This window comes from Zingiber officinale, unplaced genomic scaffold, assembly GCF_018446385.1.
Source record: "Zingiber officinale cultivar Zhangliang unplaced genomic scaffold, Zo_v1.1 ctg71, whole genome shotgun sequence".
NCBI classification, from domain to species: domain Eukaryota; kingdom Viridiplantae; phylum Streptophyta; class Magnoliopsida; order Zingiberales; family Zingiberaceae; genus Zingiber; species Zingiber officinale.
Genome location: NW_024589967.1, coordinates 59644 through 83344, shown reverse-complemented (window position 1 = coordinate 83344; position 23701 = coordinate 59644). Strand labels below are relative to the sequence as shown.

General features: G+C 36.8%; 1 pseudogene; it reads left to right on the top strand.

The window, feature by feature from the left end:
* The first annotated feature begins 2270 nt into the window (after positions 1 to 2270).
* Positions 2271 to 23701, top strand: LOC122037655 (annotated as a pseudogene).

Sequence of the window (23701 nt, the reverse complement as noted above, 5' to 3'; positions counted from 1 at the left end):
ACGTGGCAGGTCCAACCAGTGAGCTCCACGTGGCGATGACGCGTTCAGGATAAAATTGCCTCCCGGGCACCCGGAGCCCCTCCCAGCGCCCGGACCACATTTCTCCAGTGATTCCTTCTCCTGCAAGACAAGGTTAGTCCGAGGCAAATATATAATATGTTTCCTGCAAAACAAAGTATTAGCCCAGTTTTATAAATTCAATATCAAGAGTATGACTTAAATTCTGTCTTTTCGAGACCGGAATCTAGTCACGATCTCGACTTAGATATCTGAAATGGATCTAAGCCGGATCGACGCCTAATGTTCCCTTCCCGGGAACGTGTCCTCACAGTCACTCTCTTCCAGTGACTTACCTTTACTCACTTGTCAGACGTCCGGTCAGCCCTTCGACCCGTCTGGACTTCTCGCCAGCTATCCGGTCAGTCCGTCGACCTAGCTGGACTTTATACCAAGTGTCCGGTCAGCCCGTCGACCCGCTTGGACTTCGTGCCAAATGTCCGGTCAGCCCATCGACCCGCTTGGACTTCGTGCCAAATGTCCGGTCAGCCCGTTGACCCATTTGGACTTCGTGCCAAGTGTCCAGTCAGCCCGTCGACCCGCTTGGACTTTGTGCTAGACATCCGGTCAACCCGTCGACCTGTTTGGACTTCACCTGCACACTCGGTCAGAGTGTTAGATAACGACAAACCTAACTTAACCAAATTTGTCATTCATCAAAACTTGAGTTAGACCGTTAGTGCTAACCGCACCAACACTGATATCTGATTAGGTGAAGGTCATTGAGGATGTCCTTAATTGAAGCATGGAGCTTATTCGCGGTCTCACTTTCCTACATTTTAATGTTGCATAATGAATTAAGAAGTATATCACGCTTCGTTACCTTTGAATCAAGAGTTCCTTCATATAGCTCGATGAGCTTGTCCTATAGTTCTTTTACGTTCTCATGTGGGCCGATTCGGTTGAGTTATTCTTTTATGAGTCCGCACTGGATCGTATTCAATGCTTTAAAGTTGATCTGAGCTTTTTTATCTTCTAAACTCCATCTTTCTGGATTGAGTAGTACTTTTATTGCTTCATCTACAGACGCCCGGTACCCTCTTCTTCTGGGCGCTCTTTCTAAGCTTTCCTCAGCCTTAGTTTCTGTAAGTTTTATTTCAGCACCAGTACTTCAGCATGTAAGATAAGCGGTCTGTAAATTACTTTTTTTGTCATCATGTAAAATAAGTGTCTGTAAATTAAGTTTTCTGGTATATGTAAGCTATTTTCTGGTTGTATTTTCCTGGTAAAAAATCCCTGCTTATTTTTATAATGATCTGCTGAAACTCTTTTATGATAAACTGAAATCTATTATGCTTATCTTTTCTTGATTCTTTTTCCTCAGTCCTTGTCTTAGTAACCAACATGTGAACAGTAACTGTATCAAGAATAACCAAAAACATAACCATATAAGACCTATGCTGGCTAAGTAAGAAGGGTATCTTTAACCCAAAATCTTATGCATACGCCGGAGCAATGACTACATGGTGAGATCCTGAACAGGTGAGGCTCCCTGAAAAATAGTATAAAAATTACTGCTTATGCCAAAAGTACTACTATTGTTCTACTGCTACTGCTTACTTTGTTATTTTCTGCTATCGTTGATTTTTATTTACTGCTACTATTTACTTTTACGGTTTACTGCTTATCTTTACTGTTTGCTGTGAAGTTATTAATTTTACTGTCACTCAAAATCTCCAACTCCTTAAGGAGCACTCCTTAAGTTTGGTATCAGAGCCATAAAATCTTTGGACCTAATACTGTATAAACAAAATCCAATTTACAAACACTCATTACAAAGAGATCCTTGATTTTTCTCAATAGTTTGCTAAAAACAAGGACATTGGCTATAGTAACTCTGCTCTAGTAAGTCAAGGAAATCAAATCCTAGTACAACAAAATAATGTGATATTAGCTTTATTAACGGAGGGGTAATAACTACAAGCCTGTATTTTTGTTCTAAATTTTATTCGATGTCTATTATTATTATTATTACTGCTACTACTATCAATATCAATCAAATTAATTTAATACCAAATTAATTCAATATATATATATATATATATATATATATATATATATATATATATATATATATATACAGATTTATTATACTACGGACTCTATCCTGCTGATTGTTACGGACCAACTGCCATGTCATCTTATTTTTTTTTTAATAAATAATTTCTCTTTCTTAATTTTTTTTCCTTCTTCTCGCTCTCGCTGTAACGAAACGCTCACCGCGCCTCGTCGCCGCTGGCACTATCGCGACTGGACGCTGCCGACTGGACGCGATCGTGCAGGATTCCGGACTGGTCTCTCGCGACTGGACGCTCTCGACTGGACGCTACCGACTGGACGCTCGCGACTGGACGCTGCCGATTGGACACAATCGTGCCGACTGGACGAGATCGCGACCGGATTCCGGCGCGATCGGGTCCAGTCGCCATAGCGTCCGGAATCCGGCCGCGATCGTGCTAGATTCCGGACGCGATCGCGACCGGAATCCGGCGGGATCGCGACCGGAATCCGGTGAGATCGCGGCCGGATTCTGGACGCGATCGTGACTGGACATGATCGCGCCAGATTTCGGCCACGATCGTGCCGGAATCCGGCCCGATCTCTCCGGAATCTGGCACGATCGCGTCCAGTCGCGAGCGTCCAGTACGTCGCGATAGCGGCCGGATTCCGGACGCTATCCTCGAAAGAGAACCTGGTAGAGTGGCATCCTCCGCCTTCCTTCCATTTCTTGCATCGGGACGTGGATGAATTGATGAGGAGCGAACGAGGGCTGATTCATTAATGGCAGATTGCTGTCTCATTGCGAGCAAATTTGCTCTTCGTTTTATTTTTCCTTTTTTGTTCTTGGAGGGTCTCGGTGCGTAATATCGGAAGGTGGGTTGTTGGTGGCGGTGATAGCCTTTTCGGCTCAAAGATCGGATCTTGAGATGTTTTATTGCGTTTTTCTGGCGGAAAGCTGAGATCTGCCTGGTTGTTTTGGGGTTTCTGACGCAATCAAGCCTTACTGTTTTCGGTTTATTATTCACTTTGCATCATTGAGCGTAATCGTCAATTCCGATAAGCTTCAATTTCCGAGAGTGACGAAGGTGTGTCGGAGATAACTCCAAGTGGCAGATCAAAAGGGAGAGCACCGAAGGCTCAATCCTTGCTGTTATTTTGCTACGTTGTTTTTGGTTTTTCTATTCCGCCAACGAAGAAGTATACTCTTTTTTTTTCCGTGTTAGGAACTTTGTCCCCACGTGAAGACTCACCTAAGGAGTGATCTGGGAAGGCATCTAATCTAGCCTAGCGTTCAGCCCTTTCTACCGAGTGACTGTTGTGTCTTTCTCTCGATCTGGTGTTACTTCCCTCTAGGCTCGTCGTTCAGTCTTGAAACTGGCTTGCTGTAGCTACTTCGTTTGCTATCTTTGAATCTTGGGCCCATCCTCCAATAGCTCTTGGCTTAGCAGAAAGAGGTATGACGGCCATTTAATTTTAACGTTTTGGTTGAATTTTTCTTTCTTTTTGTTTTGGATCAGTTGTTGTGTTCATACCTATTACTGTCTGCAAAGTATTTACTGAAGGATTATCTTTTCTTTGGTTTTGTAAGGAAATCTGATCTGAAATTTTTGTGTTGTAAGTTCTGTCATTAGGAGAAAAAATGCGAGGAGCTATCCTTGTTGCCATAGCTGCCTCTATTGGTAACTTGTTGCAGGGGTGGGATAATGCGACAATTGCAGGTAAATCTACTCGTCACCTTTCTTTTTGGTCATCTGGTTATCATGACCAGGTGTTATTTAAGTTATGAAAATTTGCTCGATTCATACTGATAGATAGTGGATATGACAGTCTTGGTAGCACTTTCAAATAGTTTCTCAACTCCTTAGTTTCATAGGATAACTGAATATTCTTGCTTGATAGTGTTTCTTTCTCTTGTTGATGTAAGAGACACTGAATATGTGTTTCTCCTTGAAGAATTATGGTACCAACATTAATAATAGTATTACAAGTTGGGCATGAAGTATTACTAGCTGAGCATGATTTCTTACACCATGCTGGATATATTGATACATAAATCTTGTTAATTTAATCCTACAGTAAGCAGCTATTTGTTAAGAAAGCTTCTAATGAGATATTATTATTTATGTTCATTCAGGTTCTGTTCTGTACATAAAAAGGGAATTTAACTTGGAGGCTGAGCCTACAATAGAGGGATTAATAGTAGCTATGTCATTGATTGGAGCTACTATTATTACAACATTCTCTGGGCCAGTGGCTGACTGGATTGGTAGACGCCCCATGCTAATTATCTCATCAATTCTCTATTTCATTAGCAGTTTATTAATGCTGTGGTCACCCAGTGTCTATTTCCTGCTCCTGGCAAGACTTATTGATGGATTTGGGATTGGTCTCTCTGTCACACTTGTCCCCGTATATATTTCTGAAACAGCGCCACCCGAAATAAGAGGATTATTGAATACTCTCCCACAGTTCAGTGGCTCTGGTGGAATGTTTTTATCATATTGTATGGTCTTTGTGATGTCGTTAATGGCTAACCCAAATTGGAGAGTGATGCTGGGTGTTCTCTTTATTCCTTCCTTCCTCTATTTTCTGTTAACAATTTTCTTTTTGCCGGAGTCTCCAAGGTGGCTTGTATGCAAAGGGAAAATGGTAGAGGCAAAACAAGTTTTGCAGAGATTGTGAGGCAGGGAAGATGTCTCAGGTACATAAAGCTTGCCACTACACTTTCTCATCCTTTTTTGAGTTCATATATGTAAATAATTTGTTGAGGAGTGACTTGTTTTACATTTCAAGCTTTAGATAATATCAAGTATCCTATATTTATCTCGCGTGTTTTTTTTTTCAGTATTTACTCTTACATGCATGAACTTAGAATTCTTGTCAGTATTTTTGGTTTCATTTACTTTAAGGGCAAAATCTTAAATCTAGACTAGAATGCAGGTGCTTTAATAATTAAATAAAACTGAAATTTTTTATTGATTTAACCATAAATTATTTAAATTGTAGCATATGTCCTCCTTGTCTACCAACAACTATAATTGAGTTGGATACTTGGATTACTAAAACAAAAAAAAAGGGTATAATCTGTATTAACGGGTTCGCATGACTTGCTAACATGGTGTTGACAAATATAACCATGAGTTTGATACTTGGATTCTTCATCTACTCCCTTTGCACTTGTGTTAGTTACCAATGTTCAAACTTGATTTGCTTCCTCTTTTACTTTACAACTATGTCAAATTTACTAAGTTATATATATTTATCTTAATCACATGATAGTTAATGTCTCAATTCATGAACCAGCTTTACTAAATTAACTTTGCTTGGTTATATTGTCTCAATTTGAAGAATCTTTCTAAATAAATTGTCTCTTTTATTTTAGTTTATTCCTGTTTACCACCCAATTAAAATGTGTCTCAGAGTTGGACATGTTTGGACTCTTGAAAAGAAACTATTAGCCTCTTAAACCTAAAATGGTTCAATCCTTGTTTGACCTAATCTGAGAGAAGAAAGTGAATTTACCTGTACATTTATACTTGATGAGGTTGAAAACTTTACTAACTATATAAAAAAAATAGTTCGGTGCATGAAACTCCCGTCAATGCGGGGTCCATGGGAAAGGTTGGACCTCTCTGGATCTATTATATGCAGCCTTACCCTGCATTGCTAGAGGTTGTTTTCGTGACTCGAACCCATGATCTCAAGGTTACACGGTAGCAACTTTACCGTTGCGCCAAGGCTCCCCTTCAAAACTTTACTAACTGCATGATTAAAAATATTCTCATCCTAACCAATTGCAAGTGCTATATTTGCAAGTAGATTTGTTAAATGTCAATCTTTCTATATACTATCAGATGATTTGTTTTTTTGTTATTCTAATATCTAAGTTTTGGGCACACTTTCTTCTTTTCTGAATATTTACAAAATTATACCATTGGTGTTTTATGCTATACTCTATTGCTTATAGGTATCTTTTGGGACCGTTTGTTCCCATTTTCTAAACCGTATTATTGATTGAACTTTTATGGTTTGTTGGCCCTTTCTTGCATTCATGGGCTTAGAGCATCTCCCTTCATTGATTTCTTACAATCAGGTTCCTGAAAGCTTTGAGTTTTGTGCATCATAACATAAGTTATCAGTTCAGGTCATGCATAATGATTGAAATGTTAAATATTTCAGATTGTAACTTTGTTAATTGTTATAATTGTATTACTGATTAAATCTTCTTCCTGAGAAACAAGTCCTATTTATTTAAATGGAAAGTTTCATGAAGGCTTAGATAATTAATCATTCTTGCTAAATCATCTGCAATATTTTCCCGTGAGTGTCATTTCTAGCCATGTTTATTTGCATGTGACATAAAAAAAGTTTCAGTATCTTTACTATGATTTAGACTTTCTTGTGTATTCTATTTGAAAACTCCGCACTAACCAATTACGCCCATGCCCAAGCCAGGATAAAGGAAGAGGTTTGAGTTAGGTTGCTAGTCATCATTAAAACTATGATAAATGTTCAATGAATTAATCCATTAAACTATTGTGCTAATACAAGGTTATTCTCCGGAAGGAACGCGTTGCAGGGTCCGACTGTAATGTCTCAGCAAGGACCACTACATCTCCCGAACTCAGGTGTAGTATTAAATATGCAAGAGTTCACGTTACAAATCCGATGTAACGTACTTGTAAGAACCACTACTTCTCCATGAGAACTTGAGTGTAGTGTTAAATAGGCAAGAATTGTATAAGAACAAATATGATAGAAAAATTAATAGTCTAAGATTTGGAACATGGAACATAGGAATCTCATGATTAGGATAAGAATTTATATTTTGTGTGTACAAGAGACAAAATAGTAGGCGAGAAAGTAAAGATGATAGAGAACTCAAGTTTTAAGTTATGGTACACAGGAAAGAGTAAAGCAAGAAATGGTGCGAGTATTGTTGTAGATAGTTCGTTAAACGATGAAGCTGTAGAAGTAGTTAGAAAAGAGGATCGAATTATAACCCTTGAGATAATAGTGGTGAAAGAAACTATGAGCATAATTAGCATATATGCACCGCAAGTAGGATTAGATGAAGTTACCAAATCAAGATTTTGGGACGACTTAGATGAAATATTATAAAATACTTTCCAACTGAAATGATTTTCATAGGAGGTGATTTAAATGGGCATGTTGGAGTGAAAAATGAGGAATATGTGAGGGTACATGGGGTTATGGGTTTGGAACGAGAAATGAAGAAGGGAAAACTATATTAGATTTTACGATAGTATATGACTTTATATTAGCTAATATATTTTTTTAAAAAAGAGAAGAATACTTAGTCATGTTTAAAAGTGGGAATAATAAATCTCAAATTGACTTCTTATGGTTAAGAAAAAGAATAGAAAGATTTGTAAAGATTATAAGGTCATCCCTGAAAAAGGCTTAACTATCCAACATAGGTTAGTAGTGTTGGATATACGCCTCATGCATAATACCAATAGAAAAAAAATGTATACGACTTCTAAAATTAAGTGATGAAAATTAAAGGATGGAAAATAAAATATATTTAAGGAGAAGGTAAGAGTATAAGTATTAGGTGAAATATATGGTAACTCTAATACAACATGGTATAAGATAGTATCAAAGTTGAAAATAGTAGCTAAAAGTGTACTCGGTGAGTTAAAGGGACATGCATCACTAAATAAGGAATCTTAGTGGTGGAATTAGAAAGTACAAGAGAAAGTGAAGAAAAAATGAACAACTTATAAGGATTATATATTTGTAAGAATGAGGAAAATTTTAAAAAAATATACAATAACTAAGAAAGAGGCTAAGAAAGTAGTGAATGAAGCAAAGAATAAATTTTTTTAACTATTGTATAAAAAATTGAATAAAAAAAGGAGAAAGAGACATTTATAGAATAGATAAATCAAGAGAAAGGAAGACGAAAGATCTTATCCAAATAAAATGTATTAAAGATGAATGTAATAGAGCACAAGTAAATGATGGAGAAATAAAAGAGTGGTGGAAGAGATATTTTCAACTTTTTAATAAAGGCTTAGGTGACCAACTTAACTTAGGTAATTTAAGTAGGTTATATAAATATAAAAATTTAAATTTTTATCGTAAAATTTAAACTTCAGAAGTAGAACAAGCTTTAAATGGGATGCACAATGGAAAAGTCGTTGGACCAAATCATATTCTGATAGAGGTATGGAAGTGCCTAGGGAAACAAGGAATTGAATGACTTACAAAATTATTTAACATGATATTGAAAATTAAAAAATATTTAATCAATGGAGGGTAAATACTCTAGTTCCCTTATATAAGAATAAGGGAGGCGTACAAAATTATGCAAACTATATGGGTATTAAACTAATGAGTTATACCATGAAACTTTGAGAAAAAGTAATAGAAAAAAGATTAAGGAAGGAGACAACAGTGATCGAAAATTAGTTTAGGTTCATTCTTGGAAGGTCGAGAATAGAAGTTATACATCTTCTTAGACAACTAATTGAAAAATATCGGAAGTAAAAATAAGATCTACACATGATATTCATTGACTTAGAAAAAGATTATGATAGAGTCTCAAGAGAAATTATATGAAGAATTCTAGCGAAGAGAGGTGTTAGCGTAACATATATTGAACTAATTAAGGTATGTACGAGGATGTAATAACTAAAGTAAAGACTTCAGGCGGAGTAACTGAAGCATTTCCAATAAAGATAGGGTTACATTAAGGATCAACTCTAAGTCCTTATCTTTTTACACTAATTATGAGCGAACTCACTACACACATTCAAGACACAATACTGTGGTGCATGTTGTTTGTAGATGATATTGTTTTGATAAATAAAATACGTGAAGGAGTAAATGCTAAACTAGAATCTTGGTGGGAAACACTAAAAGGAAAATGTTTTAGGCTTAGTAGAATAAAGACAGAATATATGGAATTTAAGTTTAGCAATATTAGACGTAATGAGAATTATTAAGATAAGAGATGATGAGTTGTCCATAATCGAGAGCTTTAAATATTTAGGATCATTTTTGTAAAACGATAGATGGATTAAGAGAGATATTTTACATTGAATACAAGCAAGATGGTTAAAATGGAGGAGAGCGTCAGGTGTTTTACGTGATCATAAAATACCTCTAAAACTTAAAGGAAAGTTCTACAAAATCGTAGTTAGACCTGCTATGTTATATGAAGTTGAATGTTGGGCTATGACTCAAGTACATAAGCAGAAGATGAGAGTTGTAAAAATGAGGATGTTAAGGTGGATGTGTGGACGATGATAGACAGGATAAGAAATAAGAGCATTAAAGAGAAAGTCGGAGTTGCATCTATTGAGGGAAAACTCCGAGAGACACGTTTAAGATGTTACAGACATGCACTTAGACAACCAATAAATGCTCTAGTTAGATGATGTGAATCTATGACAAACACACATATCAAAGAAGGAAGAGGAACACTAAAAAAGACTTGGTTAGCAATAATAAAATAAGATCAAATTTATTTAAGTATAGATGATGATTTAGTAGAAGATAGAGTTCCAAGACATAAAATGATCCATATAGCCAACCCCACCTAGTGGGATAAGGTTTGATTGTTGTTGTATATTCTATTTGAAAACTCCTACATAAGATGGTTTCATCACCTCTGTTTTGCTTTTTAATCTAAAATTATAGAAGAAGAAGAAAAAGTAAATAAGGAACTGAAGATTGTAACCATTAGATTGGCTATCTCTTTAGTCAGTGAAATTTGTCAAGGGTAACATCACTCAAGATTATATCACCAATACTATTCGAATGAATTAAATTCATTTTTATTACATTGGTTAATATTTTTTGTTCTCATTCTACCCCTTACACCTTTCATTTAATAGATTAAACTCTTCTAACTACAGAATCTATTGGCCATGTATAAATATGTTCTTATCATCTTGATCTCTTTTGTCATTTACACCTTGCTATTCGTAAATATTAGATTTTTTATTTTATCCTTTCTAATAACTCCATAAGTTCATTTTAGCATTTTGATCTTTGCTTCTTTCAACTTTTGTGCATGTTACAACGTTAGAGGGGAGGATAGTGTTAAGAATTTTTTTATAATAAAAATAATGAGCGTATAATAACTGAATTAATCAGAGTTAGCACAACAAAAATAAAGACAGAACTAGATGATTGAGCAAGTAATTATTTGAAAACTCTGCCGTGAAGCTCCTTATATAGTACTCTCATGATCGCCTGTAGACCTCTAAGCCACCTGTACAAGACGTGGTTGTAACTTTTATTCGTAAGATAACGTTAATGAAGCTTCTCAGTCACCCGTGTACCACCCAGTCGCCTAGGCAGGGGTTAAACTTCATCTTGACCGCTGTATTCGAGTTGCTAATAACGTTGCTATATTGTCGCCTAAAAGCTGCTTAGTCGTCGGTATATCCTATCACCTAGACCCATACGGTTGCTTGGATCCTCCGAAATCCCTTCATCGAGAGTTATCACTAGCCAGTCATTTTCGGACTCCATCCGGTTGCTTGGAACCGTCGAGCATGCTTTCCTGCAATTGTTATACGTAATGAGTATGATATAGAATATTAAGTTCCTTGCACTTGACTAGATTAACCCGTTTAATTCAGTTTTTCCAAGCAATCAACCTTCAGCTGATTCCATACACTTGGACTTGTGCCAAGCAATTAGCCTCCAGCTGATTCCATACACTTGGACTTAAGTCACCTATCACCCGGCTAGGAATTTTGTTTACTAAGACTTAATCACTTGGACTTGATTTACTTAGCCTTTAGCTAGGAATTTATTTACCAAGTCTTAACCACTTGGAATTGATTACTCTCGAGTTCACAACCAGGACTTTAACACCTATCAAGTATCCTACACCTGTAAACTTAACACAACCGGTTAGATCACATTTAATCTAATTTTAACCTTAATCATGTATCAAAACCTTGGGTTATATGTTGTGCACCCAACATCAACAATCTCTCCCTTTTTGATAATTAGAGTTAACACAGCAAAATAAAGAGCACTAGACATAACTCGATGATTGAGCAAGTGATTATTTGAAAACTCTACTGTGAAGCTCCTTATATGGTACTCTCCTGATCGCCTGTAGACCTCTCAGCCGCCTGTACAGGACGTGGCTGTAACTTTTATTTGTAAGATAACATTAACGAAGCTTCTCAGTCACCTGTGTACCACCCAGTTGCCTGGGCAGGGGTTAAACTTCATCTTGAACACTGTATTCGAGTTGCTAATAATGTTGCTATACTGTCGCCTAAAAGCTGCTCAGTCGTCGGTATACCCTATTGCCTGGACCCATACGGTTGCTTGGATCCTTCGAAATCCCTTTATCGAGAGTCATCACTAGCCAGTCATTTTCGGACTCCATCTAGTTACGTGGAACCGTCGAGCATGCTTTCTTGCAATTGTTATACGTAATATGATATAGGAGGAGGGTTGCGTTAGGTTGCCAGCCAGCGTCAAACTATGGCAAAATTTCATGAATGAATCCATTAAACTATTCCGACTGTAACGTCTCAGCAAGGACCGCTACATCTCCATGAGAACTTGGGTGTAGTGTTAAATAGGCAAGAGTTCTCACACCATAGGTTAGATAAGAACAAATATGATAGGAAAATTAATAATCTAAGATTTGGAACATGGAATATAGGAACTCTCACTGGTAAATCAATGGAGGTAGTAGATATGATGATTAGGAGAAAAATTAATATTTTATGTGTACAAGAGACAAAATGGACAGGTGAGAAGGCAAAGATGATAGAGAACTTGGGTTTTAAGTTATGGTACACTGGGAAAAGTAAAACAAGAAATGGAGTGGGTATTATTGTAGATAGTTTGTTAAAGGATGAAGTTGTAGGAGTAGTTAGAAAAGGGGATAGAATTATAACTCTTAAGATAATAGTGGCGAAAGAAACTATGAACATAATTAGCGTATTATGCACCACAAGTAGGATTAGATGAAGCTACCAAATTAAGGTTTTGGGAGGACTTAGATGAAATATTACAAAATATTCCACCAAATGAAAGGATTTTAATAGGAGGTGATCTAAATAGGCATATCAGAGTGAAAAATTAGTAGTATGATAGGATATGTGGGGTTATAGATTTGGAATAAGAAAAGTACGAAAACTATATTTGGATTTTGCAATAGCATATGACCTTATACTAGTAAATACGTTTTCAAGAAAATAAAAAAAAATGCTTGGTTACATTCAAAAGTGGGAATAATAAGTCATAAATTGACTTTCTTATGGTTAGGAAGAAGAACAGAAAGATTTATAAAGATTTTAAGATCATCCTTAGAGAAAACTTAACCACCCAACAAAGGTTAGTAGGGTTCAATATGCGCCTCAAGCATAGTATCGATAGAAGACATGTGCACGACTTCTAAAATTAAATAGTGGAAGTTAAAGGATGGGAGACAACATATATTAAAGAGAAGGTGAACAAGCATTAGGTGAAATACATGACAACTCAAATATATGATAAAATTGAAAATAGTAGCTAAGAGTGTCCTCGGTGAGTCAAAGGGCCGTGCACCACTAAGTAAAGAATCTTGGTGGTGGAATGAGAAAGTACAAGAGAAAGTGAAGGAAAAATGAATAGCTTATAAGGAATTATATATTTGTAAAAACGAGGAAAACTTAAAAAAATATACAATAGCCAAGAAAGAAGTTAAGAAAGTAGTGAGTGAAGCAAAAAATGAAAATTTTGAACGGTTATATCAAAAATTGGATACAAAAGAAGGGGAAAGAGATATTTATAGAATAGCTAAAGTGAGAGAAAGGAAAACAAGAGATCTTAGCCAAATAAAATGTATTAAAGATGAATGTAATAGGGTATTAGTAGCGATGAAGAAATAAAAGAGCGGTGGAAGAGGTATTTTCATCAACTTTTTAATGAAGGTTTAGGAGACCAACTTAGGTAATTTAATTAGTCAAATGAGCATGAAATTTTAATTTTTATCGTAGAATTCAACTGAAGTAAAACAAGTTTTAAATGGAATGGAAAAGCCGTTGGACCGGATGATATTCCGATAGAGGTATGGAAGTCTTTAGGAAACAAGTATTGAATGACTTACAAAATTATTTAACATGATATTGAAACGAAAAAAATGCCGATCAATGGAGGATAAGTACTCTAGTTCCCTTATATAAGAATAAGGAGACGTACAAAATTATGCAAACTATAGGAGTTAAACTAATGAGTCATACTATGAAACTTTGGGAAAAGTAATAGAAAAAAGTTAAGGAAGGAGACCATAGTGACGGAAAATCAATTTGGGTTCATGCGGAAGGTCGACAATAGAAGCTATACATCTTCTTAGACAATTAATTGAAAATATCGAGAGCAAAGACAAGATCTACACATGGTATTCATTGACTTAGAAAAGGCGTATGATAGAGTCCCAGAAATTATATGGAGAATTTTAGAAAAGAGAGATATTAGCGTAACATATATTGACCTAATTAAGGATATGTACGAGGATGTAACGACCAGAATAAAGACTTCAGGCGGAGTAACTGAAATATTTCCAATAAAGATAGGGTTCCTATCTTTTTACACTAATAATGAACGAACTCACTGCGCACATTCAAGACAGTACCGTGGTGCATGTTATTTACAGATGATATTATTTTGGTAGATGAAACACATGAAGGAGTAAATGCTAAACTAGAATCTTAGCGGGAAACATTAAAAGGGAAAAATTTTAAGCTTAGTAGATTAAAGACATAATATATGGAATTTAAGTTTAGCAATATTAGAAGTAATGAGACAATTGTTAAGATAGGAGAGGATGAGTTGCTCGGAACCGAGAGATTTAAATATTTAGGATCATTTTTGCAAAACGATGGAGGGATTAAGAGAGATGTCTTACATAGAATACAAGCAGGATGGGTGAAATGGAGGAGAGCGTAAAGTACCTCTTAAACTTAAAGGTAAGTTCTATAAAACAGCAGTTAGACCTGCTATGTTATATGGAGCTGAATGTTGGGCTATGACTCGAGCACATGAGCAGAAGATGAGAGTTGCAGAGATGAGGATGTTAAGGTGGATGTGTGGACATACGAGGATGAACAAAATAAGAAATGAGAGCATTAGAGAGAAAGTAGGAGTTGCATCTATTGAGGAAAAACTCAGAGAGACACGTTTAAGATGGTACGGACATGTACTTAGACGACCAATAAATGCTCCAGTTAGGCGATGTGAAACTATGATAAACATGCATATAAAACGAGGAAGAGGAAGACCAAAAAAGACTTGGTTAGCAACAATAAAACAAGATAAAATTTATTTAAATATAGATGATGATATAATAGGAGATAGAGCTCAATGGCGTAAAAGGATTCATACAGCCGACCCCACTTAGTGGGAAAAGGCTTGGTTGTTGTTGTTGTTGTTGTAATATGATATAGAATATTAAGTTCCTTGCACTTACTTGACTAGATTAACCCGTTAAGTTTGGTTTTTCCAAGCAATCAACATCCAGCTGATTCTATACACTTGGACTTGTGCCAAGCAATCAACCTCCAACTGTTTCCATACACTTGGACTTAAGTCACCTATCACCCAGCTAGGAATTTGTTTACTAAGACAATCATTTGGACTTGATTTACCTAGCCTTTAGCTAGGAATTTATTTACCAAGTCTTAACCACTTGGAATTGATTACTCTCAAGTTCACAACCAGGACTTTAACACCTATCAAGTATTCTGCACCTGTAAACTTAACACAACCTGTTAGATCACATTTAATCTAATTTTAACCTTAGTCATGTATCAAAATCTTGGGTTACATGTTGTGCACCCAACATCAACAATCTCTCCCTTTTTGATAATATGAAAACTAAGTTAAAGTTAGTAAATATTTAAAATAAAATAAAATTTTGAATTGTATATTCACGGTATGAAAGAAGATGGAGTTAAGTGCAGTCATCCATGAATAAAAAGAAATAATCCCCCCTTAATTATTGCTCCTCCTTAATCAGATAAGGAATTAAAAAATGGAAAGTAGTCATTTTAAAAGTAATAACTAATTTTTCAAAGTTCTCTTCTATATCAAAATGGGTTAAAGCATAGACAAAGCATGAAATATAAGTAGCTAAGAATCCAACCTAAGTCAAAATAACAACTTAAGCGCAAGCAAAAATAAGTAACTAAGATAAAGTCAAGTCAAGCAATAAGTTAGATCAAGTTTAAATGGCAAAGTTGTAAGTAAATTAAATCAACACAAGTCAAAACTATCAAGCCATAGCATAATAGAACCAGAATATGAAAATAGTGAAAGTCAAACAGCATAATAAGTCATAATCCAAAATGCTACGTGAGTGGCAATAAGCAAGCATAGCAAAATAAGTCTGAAAGAAGTCCATAAATTGAGATGTGTCTAATCAGAAGGGAAGGGAGGAGGAGGATGCTAGTAGTGTGTATACATCATGGCCATCATCTCTAATAGATCGACCCTCATATAAGTGACAACGCCCTCAAGACACATCAATCTATCCTCTACTGTTAGTGGGTGGTGGAGCCGAAGGATCTGGTGACCTATCTGGAGCATCCTCGAGTACGCCCATAATATCATCAATATCTGGAGATCTGGGAGTTGCATGCCTTCCATCCTTCCATACCAAAGTGTTTTCTTTGAGGACCATCTTAGCTAGGGTAAAGTGCCTAAGTCCTACCACGTCAAACTCAAACTCAGACAAGGGAGAAAGGGAACCCTGAGTAGTGTCAATACTTAGAGATGAGAGAATGCGAGTCAATATGTGACAATAAGGCATATGAACTCGTCGACTAGTAGATACGCTCGAATGATTAGTGATGGATCTAAAGATAAGTAGGTAAATTAAATCAACACAAGTTAAAACTATCAAGCCATAGCATAATAGAACCAAAATATGAAAATAGTGAAAGTCAAACAGCATAATAAGTCATAATCTAAAATGCTCCATGAGTTGCAATAAGCAAGCATAGCAAAATAAGTCTGAAAAAAGTCCATAAACTGAGATGTGTCTAATCAGAAGGGGAGGGAGGAGGAGGATGCTAGTAGTGTGTAGACATCATGATCATCATCTTTAATAGATCGACCCTCATATAAGTGACAACGCCCTCAAGACTCATCAATCTATCCTCTACTTTTAGTGGTGGTGGAGGAGCCGAAGAATCTGGTGACCTATCTGGAGCATCCTCGAGTACATCCATTATATCATCAATATCTGGAGATCTGGGAGTTGCATGCCTTCCATCCTTCCATACCCAAGTGTTCTCTCCGAGGACCATCTTAGCTAGGGTAAAGTGCCTAAGTCCAACCACGTTAAACTCGGACAAGGGAGAAAGGGAACCTTGAGTAGTGTCAATACTTAGAGATGAGAGAATGCGAGTCAAGATGTGACAATAAGGCATATGAACTCGTCGACTAGTAGATATGCTCGAATGATAAGTGATGGATCTAAAGATAAGTAGGTTGAAGCTGATGTCAAGTCTCTGTCTAAGGGCATACAGGAGAAATGAATGGAATGGCTTGACGGTCACAAGATCATGGGTGTTGATGGGCAAGATACATATATACACAACCTTGTAAAGGACATAGTCTGCCACTCTGAGCTGTGTAGAGCTAAAGTTGATGACGGTCGGTGTCCACTCACCATTGAAAAACTAAGTATAGATGTGGTCCAGGGTGATGTCAGAGTGAGGCTTAAGAAATGGAGTAGGGCATAGAAAATAATAAACGGTGGAGGAAGAGGGGCACAACTCAAGCTGCTCTGGGATCAAGTCAGGTTTGAAAAGAATGTCTCTACCTTCGACTCTAGTCGTGAATGCAACATCGTCGACCTTAACCAAGTTGTTATAAAACTCGGTACAGAGGTCGACATTTACAATAAACAAGTGAGGATAGACTATAGTAGTCTATGATCTCTATAATGGTTGTAAAAAGGTGAATACGCTCGCCCCCAGCGCCCTCGCCAACCCGTCCCAGAGCCAACATGAAGGAGATAAATCACGGGCGGTTACTAGCCTTTGGAATAATGACTAGCACATAAGGGAGGCATTTACCTCGGCTTTGCCGAGATTCGAATATCCATGATCTCTATAATGTTTGGATAGTGGGTGGTAAAGAATATCCTACTCAAATATCGGGTATGTATGGTAGAGTAGGTGTGTCAGGCAAATCTATGTCTAAGGTCCTCCTAGGGGAATCTAGGATCGTCGGAAGGGTTCTGTGAGGAACTGGTCTTGGTTCTACATTTTTGGCTAATATTTTATAGAGACAGTATTTAATATAAAGAAAAACATATAATGTAAAAAAATAACAAAAATTATGGAGTTGAGTTATAATTGGTTACCAAGGCATGATGAAATCAAGGAAAGACTTGATCTTGAGATGGGAGTTGAAAACGAAGTCGAAAAGGCCTGAAAAAGAGTTTGGAGGAGAAAAGAAGATGATTTCGGTGTGGTCTCGATCGCTACTCGCAGTCGCAGGTAGGTACCCGGTCGACTCTAGATGTCAAATCAAGGTGAATGTTTCGAGGTTATACAGGCAACCATATAGTTATATAGGCAATCGTGTAGTTATATGAGCGACTGTGTAGTTATACGGACGACCGTGTAGTTATATGGGCGACCATATACCAACTTTTCATCTACCGCATTAAATATAATTTAATTTCTTGCGGTTCATTAGTCGTCGTTGACTTATGGTCAAAAGTCAAAATTGTGAAATTAAGTTAATGAAACAGCAATAGTGTACGAAGAATTACTAGGTTTTTATCAAAAATAAGTTTTTCAAAATCCATTTTAAAATGTCTAATTTGATTTCAAACTTGACTATCTATAAGATAGAAGTTGACAATCGATTGGTCAAGTTAGAGAAGAGTTTTCAGTTCAATCTTATGAAAACTAAGTTGTTAACATGTAGAAATTTTCTAACTTGATCAATTTAAAAATTTTAGCCCTAACTCATGTTGATGCACATCTGGAATTTGGAGGTGGTTACCCTATGCATCTCATTCTATTCTATGTTTCACAAATACAAGCAAGTTGTCCTTCTATTTTGTGAGATGCTGGCTACCTAATTTGTAGGACCATGCTGTTTACAGTAGACTAAGTCTATTTATGCATGATATGAATAGGATAAGAATAAATAATTTTGAAACCACTTTTTAAGGAAAGAATATTTAATTTTGAAATTAGAGTTTGAAAATATAAAAATATGGTTAGAGCCAGATCCTAGTCTAACCATTCAAAAATTAGCTCCCCCTAAGTTAGGGCTCTACCAAATTTCAACTTGGCAATTTGGTTGGTATAAGAACTGTTAGCATTTATCACATGAATATGTTGTTTGGGTATCCAATAGCAATTATTTTCTACTAATCTGAGTCAGATTCAGATGATGACTTGTCCCAAGTCGCTTTTAGTGCCTTCTTATTCTTCTTTTCAGGTTCTTTCTCCTCTTCTAATAAGGGGCAGTTGGTTCTAAAGTGTACTTTCTTCTTGCATTCGAAACATCGAACGTTTGCCAGGTCCTTGTTCGAGATCTCCTTTTTCATAAATTTTTGAGTGAATTTCTTCGGTCAAATCATCCTTTTAACCAAGTTTACGACTTCTGAAAAGAGGTCATCTTCATCAAATGTTGATTCGGGTTCAAATTCTAATTCGGTCTCTTCTTTGGATTTGGATTTGGATCTTGGTTTGGATTTTCCTACCATTAAAGTTATACCTTTTTTCTTTCTGATCAAAATTAGTCTATTCATGCAGTTCAAAATTACAAAAGAATTCATCTAGTTTAATAGTAGACACGTCCTTAGACACTTTGTAGGTATCAACCATAGATGCCCACAAAGTGGTCCTTACATGCCTAATTAAATCGTGGTTGCCTACCTGTTCGCCAATTCCATGAATGTCGGTTAGTATCTCCTTAAAGCGGCTATGTAGCTAACTTACCGTTTTACTTTCTTTTATCTCGATGTTTTGGAGTTGACTTAGCAATAAGTCCTTTTAAGTTGTTCTTGAGTAACCTTCATGTAATTCAATTAATTTCTCTCAAAGCTATTTAGCGCTGCTAAATTAGCCGACTTTGGTTAGTTGTTCCTGTGTTAGTCCACATTACAATATAGTTGTGGCTCTAGCATTGGCTTGAGCCTTTTTCTTATCGTTGCTTGTCCAGTTTTCAAAAAGACCTTGATGATAAGATAATTTTCTATAACATTCATCAAATAGTATTCCATTCTATTTTTCTAATAGGCGAAATTGTCGCCATTGAAAAGCAGCGGGTGGGTTATGTTGAATCCTTCCTGCAAAGACATATCTGCAAATAAGTATTTGTTCAAGTTGTATTAAGGCTTAAGACAGGATATGAGTTTGGTTTGGGTTTGGTATGGGGTATGGTTGTAATTAGAGTTTGAATATGAGTACGAACTAGGCTCGGATTATTAATCAATTTAATTGTTTGTCCTTGATTCTGAGCGTAAATTTTGACCTAGGTTAGATTCAGGTTTTGCTTTGGGTGAATTTAGCAAGAGTTTCAAAAATTGGCTTCCAGTCATGGCGAGACACAAGGTCTTCTTGAGTATCGGAGCCACGACTACTTCCTAGACAGCCTTTTTTAAGAATCAGGAGTTATATTAATTTTAATACAAAGCCTCAGTCTAACTGGTTTAGAGTGAGGTGAGATAATTTCTATTAGCTCCACTTGACTAGAAGAACTAAGTAGGGAAACACAGTCCAGACATGCAACTATCCAAGCTTTCCTAGTTTCTATCAGTTCCACCCGCTTTGATACCAAATTGTAGGATCAAGGTCGACACTAGAGGGGGGTGAATAACGCTGAGAATTTTTGCAATAAAAATGAACAAATATTAACTGAATTAATTAGAGTTAGCACAACAAAAATAATAAATTAACTTAGACTAATTCAATTAACTAAGACAAAAGCTATATTGAAATCTAATATATAAGCATGCAAATTGATTAACTATAGACACGCAACAATTTAAAAAATTGATTCTAATTTTTAATTTCTCCTAGGTGGAGAAGTCTTATAGAAAAAGAATTTAAAAATTAAGTACAATAAAAAAGATTAAGACAACACTAAAACAATATAAAATGTTACTCTAGGCGTCGTCGATCATAAATGAAATGTGTGTCGCAGCATAGAAAGCGAAACGAGCACTCAGAGCACTAAACAAAACTAGATGATTGAACAAGGGATGCTTTGAAAGCTCTACCATGAAGCTCCTTAGATAGTACTCCTCCGACCGCCTGTAGTCCTCTAGTCGCTTTTACAAGTGTTAATGTGGCTGCAACTTCTATCCGTAAGATAACGTACCGAAGCTTCCCGGTTGCCCGTGTACTACCCAATCGCCTGGGTAGGGGTCAAACTTCATCTTGACCACCGTGTTCGGGTTGCTGATAATGTTGCTCCACGACCACCTGAAAGTTGCTCGGACGCTCATATACCCGGTCGCTTGGACCCATACCCTCCGAAATCCCTTTTTTGAGAGTTATTACCAACTAGTCGCCTCTGGCATCCATCCAGTCGCCTGGAACCATCTTAGTTTGTTTTCGAGTAGTTGTTACACGTAATGAGCATGATATAGAATATTAAATTACTCGCACTTACTTGACTAAATTAATCCGTCTAGCTTTATACGATTGTGGTACTTCCCATCTTCTTGCTGAATAACAGATTTAATATATCTAATCATCCTGTAGATATTTTATATTAATTCCTCTGAATTATTCCATCAAATCTTTTCTTATTGAAACTGCTTTTTGTGTATTAAACTTTTGTTCTACTTATCTCATAACGTTCAGTTTTAATTTTTTTTTCTACAGTTCAAACTTTGAATTTAATTTAATTACACTTTTTTTTAACACTTTCAGCAATAAACATAATATCAGCAGCAGCATCGCAATTTAAACTATATATCTTGTATATATTCCTATCTATTTTTTCTCATGGTGTTTCTTTAATTTTGCAACAGAGCTTCTCAATTGACTCACATTTATAGTTTTGCATAGGGCATGTCTCTACCACCTAAAAGGATTTATAATCGCACTTGTTAACTAACTTATATATTTATTTCTCAACCTTTTAGTTAGATCTTGGATACATGAAACATTAGCTACTTAGTTTTAATATTTTGTTGTTGAGCGTTTACACTATGCTTAGTTATGAAATTTTATGGTAAGAAACTTATGTTCATGACATGCATTTTGTGGTTGTTTGTAGACAAAGAGGGTACACAAAGTGTACTTTTGAATGTCTTGTAACTTATCTTGCAGAAATGCTAATTGTGGTATTTGGAAATATTCGTAATTAAAAATTAAAATTACCAAAGTATCATAAACTCAAGGTACCAATGTTGTGTTAAGTCATTTTACATTCATAGTGTTTGTATTTCTCATTTGTTAGGTTTTGTAGCTTTGGATGAGAATGTCAAGGATATCACATGATATAGCTGTATGTATATATAAAAACTAACACGTTTATACTACTAGGTACTCTCGAATCTGGAATATGTTTGGATAAAACCACAGGTTTTTGTTGCCTTTTTCTTGTATCGCTAAGCTGGTAACCAAGTCATAGCTGATCATTTAACATTTTATGCCTAACATTTTGTGATCATGGTCTTCAAGATAAAGATCAAGAACTCGTTTAAGTGTTTATGACAAAATTTCTCTTGATTTTACTTGAAACATACAGGAGAAATGGCTCTGCTTGTCGAGGGGTTGGGAGTTGGTGGCGAAATTTCCATTGAGGAGTACATCATTGGTCCTGCTAATGATGGTGCTGATGATGATCAGGGAGCAACTGCTGATAAGGAACGTATCACCTTGTATGGGCCTGAAGAAGGTCTCTCATGGGTTGCTCGGCCTACAAAGGGACAGAGTTCCCTTGCTCTTGTTTCTCGCCGTGGTAGTATGGTAAATCAATCTAGTGTACCACTGATGGATCCTCTAGTTACTCTATTTGGCAGTGTTCACGAGAAGTTACCTGAGTCGGGAAGTATGCGTAGTGCACTATTCCCAAATTTTGGTAGCATGTTTAGCGTGGCAGAGAATCATAATAAAACTGAGCAGTGGGATGAGGAAAGTCTTCAACATGAGGGTGAAGAATATGCATCAGATGCTGGAGGTGATTCTGATGATAATTTAAATAGTCCGTTACTTTCGCGCCAAGCAACAAGCATGGAAGGAAAGGACATTGCCCCAAGGCAGATTAGTGTTTTGAGCACGAGGAGAAATAGCAGTCTTCTGCAACATGGCGGGGAGTCAGTTAGTAGTATGGGTATTGGCGGGGGATGGCAATTGGCATGGAAATGGTCTGAGAGAGAAGGTGCAGATGGGAAAAAGGAAGGAGGATTCAAAAGAATATATTTACACCAAGAAGGTGTTCCTGGGTCAAGGAAGGACTCGCACGTTTCTCTTCCACAAGTTGATATACCTGAAGGAGAGTTTGTTCAGGCTGCCTCATTGGTTAGCCAACCTGCTCTTTTCTCAAAGGATCTTATGGGTCAGCACCCTGTGGGGCCAGCCATGGTCCATCCTTCGGAAGCAGCTGTCAAAGGACCGAACTGGGCAGATCTTTTTGAACCAGGTGTCAGACGTGCATTGCTTGTTGGAGTTGGATCCAAATACTTCAGCAGGTTAGTTCTACTAGATGCAAAGAAAGATGATGATAGTTTGTATATGTAGATTTTTTTTTAAAGGCGTAAACAAACTATCTCTATATAAACACTTACATTGTTGGCGCAACATGTTGCTCCTTTTTTTTCACCATTTTGAAAAGTCGCTAGCTAATTTCTTTCTATCAGGAGCAGAGTACAATATCGAAGGGCTTCTTATATGAAATGTGCTGTGTTATTCTAATATGATACTTTGCTCTTGCAGTTTTCTGGCATAAATGGTGTTTTATACTACACACCACAGATTCTTGAGCAAGCAGGTGTTGCAGTTCTTTTATCAAATCTCGGTCTTGACTCAACTTCAGCGTCCATCCTCATTAGTGCTCTTACGACCTTGTTGATGCTTCCTAGTATTGGCATCGCCATGAGGCTCATGGATATCGCTGGGAGAAGGTACGCAATCCTTCTGAAAATACCCATAATGACATCATTTGTTTAACCATAAAATTTCGAAACTTGCAGGTTTCTGTTGCTTTCCACAATTCCTGTCTTGATAGCCTCACTTGTTGTCTTGGTTCTTTCTAACCTTGTGGACATGGGCACGGTGGTTCACGCTGTGCTTTCCACTGTCAGTGTTGTTGTCTACTTCTGCTGCTTTGTGATGGGATTTGGTCCGGTCCCTAACATTCTCTGTGCGGAAATCTTTCCAACGCGTGTCCGTGGTTTGTGCATAGCCATTTGTGCTCTGACATTCTGGTTTGGAGACATCATCGTCACGTATACTCTTCCTGTCATGCTGGAGAGCATCGGCCTTGCTGGTGTCTTTGGCATCTATGCAGTCGTATGCGCCTTGGCTTTCATATTTGTGTTTTTGAAAGTCCCCGAGACGAAGGGCATGCCACTTGAGGTCATATCTGAGTTCTTCGCTGTTGGGGCAAAACAAGAAGCAACTGATTGAATTGTTTCAGAAAGTTTGGTATCTTGGTAATTTGTGAA